The 16780-nt window shown below is 42.9% G+C and overlaps 1 protein-coding gene across 3 annotated transcripts in view; it reads right to left on the reverse strand.

The window, feature by feature from the left end:
• Positions 1-16780, reverse strand: part of CNNM2 (cyclin and CBS domain divalent metal cation transport mediator 2) — a 178276-nt gene that overhangs the window by 59352 nt on the left and 102144 nt on the right. The window lies entirely within an intron of this gene.

Here is a 16780-nt window from a genome sequence, read left to right on the forward strand (position 1 = left end):
CCTCAAAAACAAATAGCTGTCTGTGCAGACCAAGATACAAGTTGTGTGAAAGGTAAACCATGATTGGTGCAAACGAGAAACCACCTACTCAAGTTTCACTAAGTCTACAAAAATATGTCTTCAAACTCGAACTGAATGATATTAATTGCAGCATTTGCAGAGATCAGCAGCACTATCAGCATGGAGCTTCTATGTTCTATTCATGTTTGTAAGGATTTCCTCCTGGCACGTCATTTTACTCCCATACTACAGACTTTTTCTACATAAAAAACTTTAAAGTGACAATAGAAAATAAATTAGTGGACAAAATCCTGTAATCTTTTAAATAAAATAAGTGCATTGACAGTGCTGACTCTTCTTTCACACATCCTTCTGCAGGTGCAAACACGTTTCGTAGCAGCAATATCAGTTCCTCAGAGACTCAACATGGACTATCCAACTTCATAAGTTGCAATCAGCCAAATGATGTCTTGACTTACTCAAGTTCACAAGACGACAGACTAGAACAAGTTTTTTTCATCCCTGGTTTCCCCTTGTCAAACAACAATTCAAATAAATATTCCAATTCAAAAGATCGGTCTTATTTTAGTATTTGTAGTTCATGTACTCACAACAGGCCTCAAGGATAAAGTTCCCCAGTGTTTGACATAGCTGTGACATCCCTGTGTGTCTTCCAAGCTCCACTCTGAGTAATTCTCCTCAACTTGCCCTATGAATACCCTTTGCTCTTTCCTTTATGTTCAAATCACCCCTAAACATAGAAGAGCTTAGCTATTGGATACCTTCTCAGGTCTTGAAGTTCACACTTGTCTATCTTCTTCATTGCGTGGACTACATGGAATGGTCTCAGCCACTACAAATGGTAGATTATTATTTTAACATAATTGTAAAATAATCTTATGTTTTAGGTTAGAGGTGCCCACACTTTTTCAGATTATAAGTTACTTTGAAAATTATGAATTAAAAATGATCTACTAGGTAGGTTCTACCTACAGATGCAAGTCAAAGCGAAAGTTTTAAGTGATTACGACAAGCCCTGCCAGTCAGTCAATTAGATGCATATCATAGAGTTCTCCTCAGTAAGCCAAATAGAACAGTGCTTGAGCAAATAGAGTCACAACTTCATGCATGCTTACAATAGCATGCTCCGTGTCCAGCAAAAATTGTAATCAGCAGTAGCATACAATGCATCGAAATGTATGGCTCTCACCCTTGCAATATCATAATCCAATACACTGCTGTGCAAAACTTCAGGACAGCGTATGGCACTAATCTCATGATCCAAGGCACCAAGACAGAAGTACGACACATACATCACTCAGGCAGGTGGTGTGGGATCTACCCAGAAGTCCTTGGTGATCTACCAGTAGCTCACGATCTACCTAATGGGCACCCCAGTTTTAGGTAGCTCAGCTAATCTACGTGTTTTGGGGCTTGTGTTCAGTATTACTTGACCTTTTCTTGTACTGATCTCTATGGATAGCCTCTGTGGCATTTCTGTATTTACAAAGGAAGCTACAACTGAACTTTAGGACCTCACATCTGACACCTCCCTATTTGTTTGCTGATGATTGCCCAAAGATATCTGGTTTCCTGCATTTACACTTCACCTTCATCTGTGCGTTACAAAATTCTAACTCATCTGAATAATGCAACAAAGTCCCGTGTGAGAAAACTGTGTAGCCAGGCTTCCCATGGCATGGAGGACAAGCTGTGGAATGTAAGGGTGTGAATCATTGTATCATTTTATAATATTTCCAGTTATCTACACAGTCAGAAGTCCTATAATAAAATCCGCACAAGGCGTACATGTGGAACTGGCACTGTGTAAGAATATCACAATATGTGCCAAAGAGTCTTGGGTGACTACCATTACCAACAACTCATAAAGTTATCCAGGAAGACTCAGGTTTGCTCCAGAACAAAAGCAGCTGAATGACCACAAGACCAGAAAAATCCAACAGCCAAAGGGAGGAAAAGGACCTACAAAACAATCTGCAGATCTGTGAGTGTATGTGCAGCAAAATACAACAGTTAAAAGTGATGCCCATGTGCAGCTTCATTAAATCATTACAGATGGGAGAAATTAATATGGAATGCATAACTGCTGCCTTAATTTAAAGTGACCTCTAGAAGCTCTCCAGACCCCTCCAGGCTCTCTATTGCGTCTGGCCTTCCCTATGTCCTGATGCTGTATGCCCCATTCCCAGGATTAGTTGGAACCTGTCACATTTGCAGTGCACTCCAAATGCCCCCCCCCCCCCGAATCATGCCATGTTCTGAGCATCTTGGTAATATGTAGATCAGAAATAATCAGAACTGTGCATGCCCAGGACACTCCCGGTGATGGCTGGTACACACAGAATTCAGAGAGGGTGCAGGGATGGACTGCGCCCTGGAGATCTGAGCAGAATTCTCAACTGGGCATAAAGCAGCAAGAAGGAGGGGAGACCAGATGCAATAAACAGCCTGGAGTGGTCTGAAGAGCCTCTGCAAGGCAGGCAGATGCTGTGGAAGACGTTGGGCTAACCCAACATTGCTTCCACAGCCTCAGAGGGGGCGTTAGGTGTAGAGAGGGATCTATTCTCTAACACTACAACTTAGCTTCCACCACAACAAGTGTAACATGCTGCAGGACCTACACTCACCCAAAGGATTATTAGGAACACCTGTTCCATTTCTCATTAATGCAATTATCTAATTAACCAATCACATGGCAGTTTCTGCAACGCATTTAGGCATGTGGTCCTGGTCAAGACAATCTCCTGAACTCCAAACTGAATGTCAGAATGGGAAAGAAAGGTGATTTAACCTCCTTGCCGGTTATCCCGAGCTCAGCTCGGGGTAACCTGCGCAGGAGGATATCTCAGGCCCCGCTGGGCCGATTTGCATAATTTTTTTTTTTGTTACAAGCAGCTAGCACTTTGCTAGCTGCTTGTAACTTCCGATCGCCGCCGCTCGCCGCCGATCCGCCGCAATCCGCCGCGCCGAGTCGCTCCCCCCCGCCCCAGAGCCCTGCGCTGCCTGGCCAATCAGTGCCAGGCAGCGTTGAGGGGCGGATCGGGATTCCCTATGACGTCCCGACGTCCATGACGTCGGTGACGTCATCCCGCCCCGTCGCCATGGCGACCGGGGAAGCCCTGCAGGAAATCCCGTTCTCAACGGGATTCCCTGCATACTCTGATCGCCGAAGGCGATCGGAGTGGGTGGGGGGATGCCGCCGCTTAGCGGCTATCATGTAGCGAGCCCTTGGCTCGCTACATGATTTAAAAAAAAAAAAAATTAAAAAAATGTGCGCCGCTGCCTCCTTGCCGGATTTTTTAGACCGGCAAGGAGGTTAAGCAATTTTGAGCGTGGCATGGTGCCAGAGGGGTATTCACAATCTGCTCAGTTAGTGGGATTTTCACGGCCAACCATTTCTAGGGTTTACAAAGAATGATGTGAAAAGGGAAAAACATCCAGTATGCAGCAGTCCTGTAAGCAAAAATGCCTTGTTGATGCTAGAGGTCAGAGGAGAATTGGCTGACTGATTCAAGCTGACAGAAGAGCAACGTTGACTGAAATAACCACTCGTTACAACCGAGGTATGCAGCAAAGCATTTGTGAAGCTACAAGCAGCACAACCTTGAGGCGGATGGGCTACAAGAGCAGAAGACCCCACTGGGTGCCACACATCTCCACTACAAATAGGAAAATAGGCTACAATTTGCACGAGCTCACCAAAATTGGACAGTTGAAGACTGGAAAAATGTTGCCTGGTCTGATGAGTCTCGAGTGAGTCAGAATTTGGCGTAAACAGAACGAGAACATGGATCCATCATTACCTTGTTACCACTGGCTAATGGTGGTGGTGTAATGGTGTGGGGGATGTTTTCTTGGCACACTTTAGGCCCCTTAGTGCCAATTGGACATCGTTTAAGTGCCACGGGCTACCTGAGCATTGTTTCTGACCATGTCCATCTCTTCATGACCACCATGTACCCATCCTCTGATGGCTACTTCCAGCAGGATAATGCACCATGTCACAAAGCTCGAATCATTTTAAATTGGTTTCTTGAACATGACAATGAGTTTACTGTACTAAAATGGCCTCCACAGTCACCAGATCTCAACCCAATGGAGCATCTTTGGGATGTGATGGAACAGGAGCTTCGTGCCCTGGATGTTCATCCCACAAATCTCCAACTGCAAGATGCTATCCTATCAATATGGGCCAACATTTCTAAAGAATGCTTTCAGCACCTTGTTGAATCAATGTCACATAGCATTAAAGCAGTTCTGAAGGCAAAAGGGGGTCAAACACCGTATTAGTATGGTGTTCCTAATAATCCTTTAGGTGAGTGTATATCGGAACGCAACAGCACAAGCGTCAGACTTGATATCCCATATTGTTCATAAATGACAGGAAAAAAAATTGCTTGCATGAATGTTTTAAAACCTTAAATAAATTGTACTTTTCATGCGTGTGCGTTAATACTTAAACTATAATTATTTGGTTATAGTGCCAAAGTGTACCTGAACTGACGTACCATGATAAGAGAAACACGAGTATGTACTCTAGCAAACCTAGTTAGAACCGGTTTTCTTTTCATTTTTTTTTTTTTGAAGGGTTAACAAAACCAAAGCTCTAAAAATGCAAATAAGGCAGCTGAATTGCAGTCTCTGCTTAAAAGTAAATACCAATAGAATCCTCAACAAAAGTTATATCCATCATTACTACTACTAATTGAATTCTCATAAGTGTTTTTTAGGTAAGGCTTATTTTAAATACTCACTAATCCTGTTGAAAAGGTCATATGACAAGATATTATTATTAGGGTTGGTTCACACTGCAAGAGCTTTTTCTAAGTGCTTGTGATTTTTAAAGCTCTTGCTAATATAATGCTATGTGTGTGTTCACACTTGAGCAAAGTAATTTTACAAAAATCACCCATAGCTTTGCATTAGCAAGAGCTTTCCAAATCACTAGTGCCAAAAAAGCTCTTGCAGTGTGAACCAGATGTTACTTAGTATTTATATAGTGCTGACATCTTCTGTAGCACTTTACAGATTACCTTATTTTTCGGACTATAAGATGCACTTTTTCTCCATAAAAACTGGTGGGAAAATTTGGTGCGTCTTCTAGTCTGAATGTACAATTCATCAGGTAGAGGAAGCACTTTGTGATCCAGCTGGTGCTTCTCTCCAACCAGTATCCCCATCCATGGTTACGGGATTCCTAGAAGTGTGTGTGGGAGGGGAGCACCCGAACCCTCTGCCACACACACACCCAATCACAGCAGGCAGGGATTTCCCCTGCAGCCCAATCGTGGCATTTCAGCTCGATGATGTCACTACAGAGCTGTCTGGGCTGCGGACCAGTTACTGTATGTTTTGGTTTTTTTTTACCTCTGCTAATAGAAAGAGCTTCTACCGAGACAAAACTCAGGAACTGAGTGAGCAGAAAGTTTTGGGAAAACAATAGGGCCAGATCAGTGTCTGCTCTGCTTAGTTTTCATGTCGCATTTGCATACGTTGCACCAAACTGACTGTGGGCAACACATCCACAAGTCTGGGAAAAAAGTAGCTGGTTGGGACTCCGGTTTCTTTTCTAACAAGTGTAGCTTCCTGCATTCATCAGAACTGCAAAAAATGTATGTTTTTGCAGTAAGTGGAAACAGAGCCTTAACGGTGTCATCTGTGACTGGGAGGTGCCTCATAGTGTGTGTTTCTATTTGTGCCAATGAGCCAATCTGTCATAGAGGGGAGAGGTGGAGAAGTAGTGCAGTGCCTGCCACAGTACAAGGCCGATCAGAGCTGCCAAGGCTGAATTTATACTTTTTGTGCCCCCAGGCCAAGTATGTTTTGGCTCCGCTTTCAAGTGCATCCTTCATGCATTTACTGTAGCCCTTCTCTTCATGAACCGCTCCCTTGGGCATCAGTTTCCCCTTTTCCTTGTGCTGCTCCCCATGTTCAGTCTTCTCTTTCCGATGTAGCAACTCTTTATGTTCAGGTAATCCTCCCCCCCCCCCCCCCTGGGCCGCTGCCACCCAAGGCCGCTGCCTTTGTGGCTTTTCCAGAAATCAGTCCCTGGCTGTCACAGTACATCCCTGCTGCTCAACACAGAAATCAGCCGTTACTGTAAAGGGTAACAATAAAAATTTCAGAAATTACAGTACAACTGAGGTCCACTCGAAAGAAACAAGTGAAACAGAATGGGTGGTACTGAAGGGTTTGTGAAATCCAGCCTGCTAGGCAAGGAAATGGGTGGCAGCCAGCAATAAATCGCCAGGTACCACAAAGCCCACGGGCTGCTGCCTTCCACTTTAAAATGTCTGTATGTCCTTACACACTTCAGCAGTGCCCTAAGACTAGCGGAGAACCTTACAGCCTGTTATTTTCTGATAGCACAAGTTATTTTATCTCCTCTAGTTTTCTGTCACTTGGCTCTGCCCTTTCAGCTATTTTTGTAAACAGCATAGTAAATTTCAGTGGGTATTAAGCACAAAGCTTTCCAAAAGGTGACTCAGGTGACTTAATATACACAGCTTAGAGGGGAAGGAAGGGGGGTATGTGATGGAAACATTAAGTACATTAAAAGGTTTTAACAGGTTCAAAAAGTATTTTCCAAAAAAGAATTAAAATGTGCCAGGAATACCGTATTATAAATCCTTTAAACTTACATCCTGGGACAAATAACTGGTTTTGGAGGCACCAAGGGATGAAAGAACTATAAAATGATGTACCTTCAAGCAAACCTAAAGTAAAAATAAACTTGAGCGATAAGGAGTTGTAGGTGTAGTACAAGCTAAGAAATAGACCATTAGTAGCACAGATATGTTGTTATCCAGTACAAGAAGAGTTAAAAAAAAAAACTTCAGTTATCTATGCAAAAGTGCTTCTCTGAGCTCTCCAACCCAACTGGGTCAAATACAGCAAATACAATGCTAGACAGCTTGAGATAAGGTTTTACTGCAGAAAAGTTCAAAATGTCCTTACTTCTGCTTTGTTTTATAGTTGACAATACAGAGTGTGGTTTTAAAACTGCAACTGTGACAGAATGATGCAATGTTCTAAGAAAAAAAAGCTATATAAAATTGAAAATAAAAATATTAGACTTTTTTTTTGCTACTAAGGTTCTATTCCTTATCTGTACTATACATATAATTCATCATCAAGTTTTGTTTTTTTCACTTCAGGTTTACTTTATCACCGACACAGAGAGGTGAAAATGCTGACCAAAAGGTTACAACAAGTATTAGCATTTACAAAGTACTAATAGTTTACTATAGTATACTATAGTTTACTATTGGTGGGTTTTTTTGTTCACTGCCGATTTGTTTATTTGGAGAAATTGGGAAAGTATCCGTTTTTTTCTATAGCTGATATCTTTCAGCAATTTACACAGCATAAAATCTTGTCACAAACGAATCCCCCTCATGGTCCTAAGTCCCTATCATAGGGCCGATTCACACTACAAGAGCTTTCTAAACGCTACCGATTTTAAAAGCTCTTGCTAATGCAATCCTATGGGGGATTTTTACAAAATCCCATCGCACCAGTGTGAACACTCACATAGGATAACATCAGCAGGCACTTTTAAAATCACAAAGTGCTCAGAAAAGCTCTTCTGGTGTACACCAGCCCAGAGTCTGAGATCAATTTGGGGGAATCCAATTAACTTTTAATTAATCTATAAACAAGAGGCAAAGCCTCTGCAGAGTGAATTGATATGGGAGTGGGGGGTGGGCACTGTTCTGACCTATGACAGCCGTTTCATGTCACTAGCCACGCTTGGTCACAATGTGGTCTGGCTCATACAAGCGGTGAATTTGACTGGCATAAGACGGGGCATAAGCCCCACCCCTTCTGGTGGCCGCACCACTCCCTTCTGGTGGCCGCACCACTCACGTGATTGGAGCTTTCAGCGTTTCAGGGCTGGAGGGAAGATGAAAATGGAACAGGGCTACTATTTTGGCAGTTAGACTGAGCAATTGCTGTTCTGTAGAATATGAAGGCTGCAATATGTGTTTCCTTTTAAACAATACCAGTTGCCTGGCAGCCCTGCTGATCTTTGGCTGCAGTAGTGTCTGAATAACACCAGAAACAAACATGTGGCTAATCTTGTCAAATCTGACAGTAAAGTAAGAAACATCTGATATGCATATGCTTGTTCAGGGTGTGTGGCTGAAAGAGGCAGATGGATCGGGCAGCCAGGCAACTGGTATTGCTTAAAAGGAAAAAGAAAATATGTCCGCCTCCATATCTCTCTCACTATAGTTGTCCTTTAAAGTCTATGTCCAGTGTCCATTGCAGTTCATGCTTACATATGCGTTATGCAACCGACCACTGTAAACTTAGCTGTAAAAAAATTAAGGTTTACATATCAAAATAAAACAAACAAACAAACAAACAAAAAAAAACAGGTAACAATGTACCACCTAACTTACAGGCCGTAATAAAAATAATAAAAATCCACTGAAAATTCAAATGGTCCTAATTTGAAGCAATATTTTGTTTGGGTTAGCAGGCTAACACATTACATCATCTTGGGGAAATAATGGACACCAGCAAAAGTATTTCATAAAAAAATACTGCAGCACTTTCATTGTAGCACATGGGAACACTTTTAAACTAATACTGACATAACTGTTCAAATATGAGGAGGAAGATTCCAAATTAATGACTCAGGAGAGAGCAATTCCACAGCCCAAATCCCAAATAATTTTGTATTCACCAACCCAGCTTCACATTCAACTTCAAGCAATGTTAGAAGAAATCTGTAAGATGCACTGCACTGCATCTGTTGTCTACGATCGCCAACCAAATCCTCATTTTGAAATCTGCACCGGCAACAGAGGTGTAGCTATGGGTGGGCAAGGGTGTATACATGTCCCTGGGCGCAGCACTGTAAGGGGATGCAGTGTATGGCCTCCGCATCCCCAAGTGAGTGAGAGGCGGCACGCTGGCTGCCCAAAGTGCCCCCGTTTCTCTCCCTCTCTCTGCAGAGGAGTGCAGAAGTGTTAACTGCAGCAGGGGGGGGGAACATCTGGCTAACTATAGGGGGTACATCTGGATCTGGCTATCTAAACAATGGAAAGGGAGGCATATCTGGCAGTCTAAATGGGGACACATTTATTATTAAAATTAATAAGATTTATTGTATTTATAAAGCTCCAACATACAGTATTATGCAGCACTGGACAATAAATATAGACAATGATACAAGAATGACAGACTTAACAAGGCAATACAACATAGAACAAGGTTATACAAGGCAAACTGTACAAGATACATGATCATGCGATTATGGGCTGGTTAGGTAGGCCCAGTAATACAAGTACGAGGTGCTCATAGGAAAGGAGCGCATGGTCATGTGTAAGGAAACTGCAACCAATTCACGTCAATGGAGTCCTTTCCATTGACACAAATTTACCTACACGATCTGGTGCGATGCGACACAGGGAAATTATGCATAGCATGCTGCGGTTTTCCATAACACGCATCCGAGTCCCGATAACCGCTGGCGGGAAGCCGCATCCGGTTGTACGTAAGACAACTGGGAGTACTTTCAGAGGGATGCGAGGCAATGCAGCGATCGCCTCGCATCCTAAACTCTAGTGGAAACGGGCCCTAATAGTAACTGAAAATGGGGATGATCAAAGATATGCAAATAATTTCTCCAAACATTCAAATTTCATGTAAAATAATATGCAGCTTGAACATGGACCAATAAACTTAACAGGAAGTTATTCTGATTGGCCCAATTTCAAGCTGCATATAATTTTACATGAAATTTGAATGTTAGGAGAAATGATTTGCATCTCATTGATCACTAGCGGCAAAGTCTCATGAGTGACATCGCCCTAATTCCATCTATGTGGGTGAGCTCAGGCCCATCTCTCTGCTCAAGATAAATGTACAAAATAAAGTAAGGGTTAGGGATTTTCAGGCCTGTTTTTTCCAACAGCTATTCAAGAAGGAGTTTGTTAAGGTAACAGGAAAGTACTTCACGGAAAGGCTCCATCTCTTCCATTCCACTCAAGTGCTAGAAAGTGAAATCAAAAAACACTCGCCGGATTGGATGTGGCTGGAAGATCAGAAGAGATTGTGCACCAGAGCAGGTGGCTATAACTGTCCGTCAGTTCCCTGCTCTTCCTATGGTGGGTATATTCTATAGCAGGGCTTCCCAACCCTGTCCTCCAGTACCACCAACAGTGCATGTTTTATAGGAATCCACAGAGGTCACGTTGCAATGTATTGATATAATTTTTCCTATTTTTGCTAAAGTACCTCTAATTACTCTGCAACTGCCTAATGCCAATTAGCGGCTGCAGAGTGGCTCCCCCAGGACCGCCTAATGCCGATTGGCGTCATGTCCTTGAGGCGGGAATTAGCAGGGAATGCGTACGCACACGGTCCCTGCCGAGACAGACAGCAGGGATCCGTGATCACCCTGGCAGCCACGATTGGAGCTGACAGGCTGTTAACCCCCCCCCCAAAAAAAACCCCCAGCTGTTTACATTTGTACAGCGCTGCGATCTAGCGCAGCGCTGTACAGGGGACAGCCCTGTCACTCAGCTGTCACTCTGATTGGCTCACAATCTAAACCCTCTCATAGGCTGATGCCTATGAGAAGGAACTGGAAAGACAGAACACAGTCAGGGCCAATTTAGGGGAGAGGGAAAAAATTGGCTGTTTTAATAAAAAACAAAAACTTTAAATTATTAATAATAATTAAAAAAACAAACAAATGACAGCAGCAACCAGATACCACCAACAGAAAGCTTTGTTGGTGAGAAGAAAAGGCGGTAAGACTCATTTGGGTGCTAAGTTGTATGGTCATGCAATACAATGTTAAAGAAGAACTCCAGTGAAAATAATAAAATAAAAAAAAGTGCTTCATTTTTACAATAATTATGTATAAATGATTTAGTCAGTGTTTGCCCATTGTAAAATCTTAAATCCCTGATTTACATTCTGACATTTATCACATGGCAACATTTTTACTGCTGGCAGGTGATGTAGCTGCTGTTTGCTTTTTTGGCATATGGAAACAGCTGTAAAAAGCTATTTCCCACAATGCAACAAGGTTTCACAGACAGGAAACTGCCAGGAGTACCGCTGTCCTCAGAGTTTCTTGTGGGAGGGGTTTCACCACAATATCAGCCATACAGCGCCTCCTGATGGTCCGTTTGTGAAAAGGAATAGATTTCTCATGTAAAAGTTGGTATCAGCTACTGATTGGGATGAAGTTCAATTCTTGGTCAGAGTTTCTCTTTAAAGCTGCACAGTGCTGAATTGTAAAAAAAACACCTGGTCACCAGGGGGTGTAAGCCTGTGGTCCTGTAGTGGTTAAAGACAATTCCTAGGTATGGTAAGTAACCAGGTATCTTACAGACACATTCATTGCAAAGGTCCACATTGCAACGAAAAAAAATGAAAGGATACTGAAGTGAGAAGAATTTGGAGACTGCCATATTAATTTCCTTTTAAGCAATACCAGTTGCCTGGCTGCCCTGCTGATTCTCTGGCTCTAATACTTGTAGCATTAGCCCCTGAACAAGCATGCAGCAGATCAGGTGTTTGACATTATTGTCAGATCTGACAAGAGTAGCTGCATGCTTGTTTCTGGTGTGATTCAGACACTACTGCAGCCAAATGGTATTGTTTAAAAGGAAATAATATGGCAGCCTCCATATGCCTCTCACTTCAGCTGTCCTTTAAGAGATCGCTATAAACAAATATTATGAGTGGTCTTTTAAACGGTTTCTGTAAGCTCACCTTCCCCGCAAGTCATTCCGTAATTTGGAAAAAAAAGAAAGGCTGTTAAGGAACTGAACTCTGTTTTACCTGACATCCAGAGAGCCAATGACCTCAGGAAAAACCACTGATAGCACCGTTTAGGGTTTAGAACAGCTCTGATGGAGCCGGTAAGCTCGGCTCAAATTCCAGTGTCAGATCTCACTGGGACCTTGCTCAAGTAATTGTATCTGCCAGAGGGCTTAGAAGCCTTACGTTCCATTGCTCTTCATCAGGTAAATGCTGCCCTTGTAGCCACACTGCTATTGTCAATTCCACAATATGACACAACTTTACCAATAAACGCTGATTCAACTTACTCCATATATTGGAATATAAAAAAAAAAAAAAAAGATGATGTTACTATTTAAGTCAATAGATCCCACATGCATGCTAGTGAGAGGGTCTGGTATAGCTAAATGACCACTATCGCGACAACATTTAAAATCTACAGGAAAACACATAAATAAGAAGTACCGTATGTTTCCTCCAGAGTAAAATGACCTATTAATTACTTTTCTCCTACGTTGCTGTCACTTAGAGTAGTTAGTAGAAATCTGACAAAACTGACAGGTAATTCTCAGGATTACATTTCTGTTTTTTACTCCCTGGAAAGGATCTATATAAACGATGCAGGCCGCCCACCCCCATATATTTACATTATTTTAGAAGTTGTACTGAGCAAATACCGTTCACTAAGTGCTTTTGAAAATAAAGAAGAAGCTGAGAACCACCCCTGAGGAGATGGGCAAGACCAAAACCTGTCCGATTTCTACTACCTACTTTAAGGGACAGCAACATAGTAGAAAAGTAATTTATAGCACATTTTACCCTGGGAGATCTCAAAATCAGTGCATTAGGCCTAAAGCCTAAGCCCCACCCCTTCTTGTGATGAGCTCCTCCTGTTTAATCGTTCCATACAAGAGTTGTGAAACCCATTAGCAGCTCTCACAAGACAGTTAAACATTATGAGTGGGGATTACAGTACCTCAAAGCCAGAAATTTAGGGTTTATTGGTATATGGTAGACCAGGCCTTGACTGACAAATCCCACAGTGAATGCGTAATTTATTAAAACTGTACAAAATGTTGGTAATATTAAAAATAAATCATGAGAAATGAGGATGACCATGACAAACTCTTCCCACTAAAGGAGGATTATTTTGAGAAGACATTTTTTGGCATGTCTTTTCCCATAATTAGCATAGAAAAGGTCTTCATCTTTAGGGTGGTCCATCATGATGGGATGTTTGCATAAGGAATAAGCAATGGAAACTGTATCATAACTCAAGACGTGGAGAACATAGAAGAGATAAAATGAATGGAAAACTGCTCTCCCATGAGACAGGTACCAGGGAAAATACATTCACTCCGTTCACAGACTGCATCCTAAATAAAGTTCAGTGGCAGACTGCTGTCTCCCAAGGTCATGGTGCCTATTCTTTCCATTCATCATATGTGAGAATTCCAAGACAGCCCTTCACTTTCTTTGCTTTGGTAGCATCATAAGCAACGATGATAAGCTACTTGAGGGTCCACTGCATAAATATGAGAAAAGGCATCATAGGGAATGGTAAAAGAAAAAGGGCGATTGAGGTTTGGCAAATTACCATTACAGTGCTCAGAAACCATCAGGTGGATTCTCCACTCCACTACCTACACAGATGCAGCCCACTGTAAACAGTGCTGCAGACCTCACCGTCACGGACAACCTTCGCCCTCACTTAACGCTAGAGAATATGATCACAGAATACAAAAAACCTTGTGGTGAGGTCTTGACAACTGCATGTTTTTGTAGTGCTGTACAAATCTGGCAAGGCATAAATCGTAATGTGAATTGCCGCTATAGCGGTACTAAAAGACAGTAAGGCCCCATTTACACTTAATCAGTTGCTCTCAGTTATAACTGAAAAGTCAACTGATTTTCAAAGTAAGTCCCATGTTTTCCTATGGCACCTTTTTACACTTAACGCGTTTTAACTGAAATATTTTTCACAATGCACTGCTATGGAGAAGAAAAAAAAAAAACGAGTACTGATTTAGGGCCATTTACACTTAATCAGTTGGTGTGCGTTAGTACGCGGTTTTTCCATAGAAGAAGTGCATAGTGAAAACGATTTCAGTTAAAACGTGTTAAGTGTGAAAGGTGCCATAGGAAAACATGGGCATTACTTTGAAAATCCGTTTTCTTTCATTTATAACTAAGAGCAACTGATTAAGTGTAAACAGGGCCTAATTTGGGCACCGTCAAAAAACGCAGAGCTGTGGAGTTGGTACAAAAATCTTCCGACTCAGACTCCTCAGTTTATGAAACCACAGACTCCGACTCCAACCCCAACTCCACATCCCAGAAAAACTGAGCCCAAATTTCTATAAAAACAGCGTAATTACGTATTTTCAGAGTCCATGGCGGCCTGGAGGGGGAATAATAACACCGCCAGGTCTTTTGCAGGAGAAGGGTGAGCCATTTTTTTGGCTTTGCCCTGCACCCAAATTTCCAGGCGCTGTTTTTGCATGTATGCAGCTCAGCAGCCATTCCCAACTCTGGAGGAAAAGCAGAGGCCCATGACTCCGCTCTGAACTGATAGAACAGATAAATAATGTACGTACAGGTGGGCACTGGCTGTGGGATTAAATATAATAAGCATACATCTAGTACTGTACTGTATATAGCAGGTATCCTCTATACTATAGAGTGTTGATTACACTCCTCTGAGAAAATAAGACTTGTCTGCACTAAACTGCTTCAGGCTTTTGTGGTCCTATTATGTGCAATGCTTGGAATAAAACATCGGGAACGTGGAGTGCGGACCCAGCTAATCCTTGTGTGCAGACCATGCATTTTATATTGAGCAAATGGATTCAAGTACTACTGGGTGAAAGTGAATGTGAAAGAACAGCAATGTTGGAGAGATTCCAGCTCAGATTTCAATGTTTAGATCAATACTGCAGTGCACTTACTTCCAGAATAATATATAGGTAAGGGAGCTTAAAGTATTGTCCTCTTATACTAAATTACTACCAGTAATGTAGTAAATTACTGCATTACTATTATTATTACTACCTTACTACATTATATCAGAAAGTAACAGTCTGTTTAGTCATTTCAGAAATACAGCAAGACAGAACAATTTTTACCGCACTCAAGAACTGGAACTGGGAAGCAAATGTTAATGAGGGTTTAGATGGTAGAGGTGTCCTCTCTAACTTATGGGAGAAACAGAGAATACAGCAAAAATGTGATCCACTGAGTGTATTATTATAAGTAGAGTTTTCAGAAAATCAATCTCTGTACTACTCACAGATGACGGTCACATATAGTGTAAACATTGATTGGCTGCAAGCAAGTGCAAGTTACATCCTTTTGGCGGCACCCAAATTACTTTTAAAACCGCGTAAATCGGCCAACAGCAATAGCTGGCAGCCGAATTACATCTTTCTCCACTATCCACGGCGACTTGGTGGGGGAATAATAATTAACACCGCCGGGACTTTAGCAACAGCAGGTTGAGCAGTTTGTCGGTTTACCCTGCACCCAAACCTCCCTGTGGCTTAATTATAGGTATGCCCCCCAGCATGTGTGTGGTAGTGAAAGAGTAATGTATGAAAAACACTTCACGACACACACCACCCAAAAGCACAGTCTGGGCTGTCCATCTCCTCTTCTGTCCCACCTCCCTCCCTGAGCTGGTGGTGGTTTCTGGCTTCTTTTTCCTCATCCTCCATCCACCACCAGCTCCGCCTGCCCTTGTCTCCTCCTCACTATGCTAGACCGCGCTTGGGCTGATGGGAGGAAGAGAGAGACACAGCCAGCAGGGTATAGGCACAGTAGAAAGTTGTGTGAGAGTCTGTGGCGTCACAGACAACACAGACTAAGATCAGGCACGGCAGTGCAAGTAGTGGCAGACCAGGACAGCCAGGGGCTCTTAAAGCCTGAAGAAAAGTATGTATTTATTGATGGTGGGTGGGATTTGTAAAGGTATCAGTTCCAGCGCTGCAGTTCGGCCACCCTCCACGGTGACGCTATCCCATCTGTAACATCGCCAACCAAGAGCAGAACACTCCCAGCAACAGGAGCGTGAACGCGAGAGGCACAGAAGCCAGCAACCCAGCTTGGGTGAGTGATGTTATGGACGGAAGATCAGCACCATGGACGATGACTAAACTGCAACGCTGGAACTGGTAATTTCTAGGGCCTGGAAAAAGCCCCATGTAAGTAAAGCAGAACTTTTTATTTCATCTCTGATATCCTTTAAGGTGTGTCACCTTGGAATTCCTTTTAAAGGATACCCAAGTGACAGTCGAACATAATTTTTTTTTTTTTTTTTTTACTAGGCTGGAGCTTCTTCCAGACCCTGTAGGCTTCTTGGTCTCTCACTGTCCTCCAATTCTCTTTGTGACCCCAGTGTGCGACTTAGCTAAGCCACGCACTACTGCACATGAGCTGGCCTTGTGGGGCACCTCCTTGATCACACTCTTGTTTCCAGGAGCATTCTGCTTCCCCCCTCCCTTTTCTGTCCACCAACAGAGATCTCTGTTGGAGGGCTGGGATCGCTCCCCCAATGTAATCTGCGCATCTATGAGTCTCAACATAGTACAGTGTTCTCCCCAGGCTCTTTTAGCCAGGCACTCCACCCGGCTAGTTATGGTGAGCACCCGGCTGTCATCAGCTCATTTCCTATTCTGTAAGCAGAGATGCACACATAAGCACCGGCCCTGCATTCTCTCAACTTGCCCCACCCGGCTATTTTCATGCCACCCGGCTACTATGACATGCCACCCGGCTGGAAAAAATTTCTGGGGAGAACACTGTAGTGCGTATGTTCAGAGTGCTCCTTGCCACGGGAGTGTGATCAAGGAGGCACGCCCCAGGTTGGCACATGAGTAGTAGTGCACAACTTAGCAGAGAGGCGCACTGTAATGGGATAAGCAGCAGTTCCAAGAGAAGGACCAGAGGGACAGCAAGGGACCTACAAGCCTACGGGGATTAGATTCAGCAA

Source organism: Hyperolius riggenbachi, chromosome 10, assembly GCF_040937935.1.
Source record: "Hyperolius riggenbachi isolate aHypRig1 chromosome 10, aHypRig1.pri, whole genome shotgun sequence".
In the NCBI taxonomy this organism is placed as follows: Eukaryota; Metazoa; Chordata; class Amphibia; order Anura; family Hyperoliidae; genus Hyperolius; species Hyperolius riggenbachi.